The 1,489-nt window shown below is 49.2% G+C and overlaps 1 non-coding gene across 1 annotated transcript; it reads right to left on the reverse strand.

Annotated features, from left to right (window-relative positions):
• Positions 1-269: 269 nt before the first annotated feature.
• LOC138088041 (U6 spliceosomal RNA) lies at positions 270-376 on the reverse strand. Its single transcript, XR_011145634.1, has one exon. It is a non-coding gene; the product is annotated as a U6 spliceosomal RNA (small nuclear RNA).
• Positions 377-1,489: the final 1,113 nt, after the last annotated feature.

A 1,489-nucleotide genomic window follows, 5' to 3' on the forward strand; every position in this document is an offset into this window, starting at 1 on the left:
TCTTTTTGTTTTGTTTATGGTTTCCTTTGCTGTGCAAAAGCTTGTAAGTTTGCTTAGGTCCCATTTGTTTATTTGTGTTTTTATTTCTATTGCCTTGGGAGACTGACCTAAGAAAACATTGGTATGTTTTATGTCAGAGAATGTTTTGCCTATGAGCTCTTCTAGGAGTTTTATGGTGTCAGAAGTGTAGATTTTTCAAAATAAATTCATTTATTTTTAATTGAAGGATAATTGGTTTACAATATTGTGTTGGTTTCTGCCATATATCAAAAAATCTGGAAGACTTCACGAATCTGCGTGTCATCTTTGCACAGGGCCCATGCTGATCTTCTCTGTATTGTTCCAATTTTAGTATATGTGCTGCCAAAGCGAGCACAAAAGTGCACATTTTTAAAACCTCACCCATAAAAGGTGTCCCCTCTTCCCAGAGGGATCTTAACACAACTGGTACGTCCCATTCACCCAACTTAGGATACAAACCAGTTGTCTCTCTTCTATTCTTTGATCACCCAGCTCCCGCCTTCCCACATCATCTAGAAGAAAATTCCTTCCCTGGACATTCTCTGTCCCCATCTCCCAGTATCCTTGGGCCTTACAGACTCTTGCCTTGAAAGGCCTGGTGGAGAGCGAGCGAGAGTCTGCCCAGTCTTGTTCCTGGTAATCGCGTCTGTGGCTGCCACATGGTATCATCACGGAAGACTGGTCCTGAAGGGGTGGGCAGACTCGGGGTCAGAGCCGCTGTGCAGGCTGCCCCCCGGCTCCAGAAACGCAGTGCTCACACACAGCTGTGCGGCCCGAGAATACAAACATGCCGTCTGCAGCTGGTTCAGCTGTGCACAGCAGCCTGGCTCACACAAACCTCCCCACAGCTGGGATGCCTCCGCTTGGGCTCCAGGGTGGCAGTTCTCTGATGCGCATTCACATATGCTTAGCCTGCTCTGTGTGTGCAGTGGGAGGAGCATCCAACCGCAGCTCCCACCCTGCCTTACTACGTCCCCTGCTCCTCAGCCCCCGTGAGCCAGGCTCACCAGCTCAGGCCTCCCTTCCTCGTGAGCTCACCTTTGGGCCCCTGGGTGTCCTCTGGTCAAGGAGCTCAGTCAAGATGACCCAGCCCCCCAGGAAGTCCTAACCTCTCTGAGCATCAGCAGTCATCTCCCCTTGACTCCCCAGTCACTTAGCTTCCACTTTCCCACCTAGGAAGCCTGTTGTTCAGTCACTCAGTCATGTCCGACTCTTTGCGACCCCATTGACTGCAGTATGTCAGGCTTCCCTGTCCTTCACCAGCTCCCGGAGCTTGCTCAAACTTATGTCTATCAAGTCGATAATGCCATCCAACCATCTCATCCTCTGTCATCCCCTTCTCCCCCTTTTAACTTCAGTTTTTCCAGCATCAGGGTCTTTTCCAATGAGTCAGTTCTTCCCATCATATTGGAGCTTCAGCTTCAGCATCAGTCCTTTCAATGAATATTCAGGACTGATTTCCTTTAGG

Source organism: Capricornis sumatraensis, chromosome 10 (assembly GCF_032405125.1).
Source record: "Capricornis sumatraensis isolate serow.1 chromosome 10, serow.2, whole genome shotgun sequence".
NCBI lineage: Eukaryota > Metazoa > Chordata > Mammalia > Artiodactyla > Bovidae > Capricornis > Capricornis sumatraensis.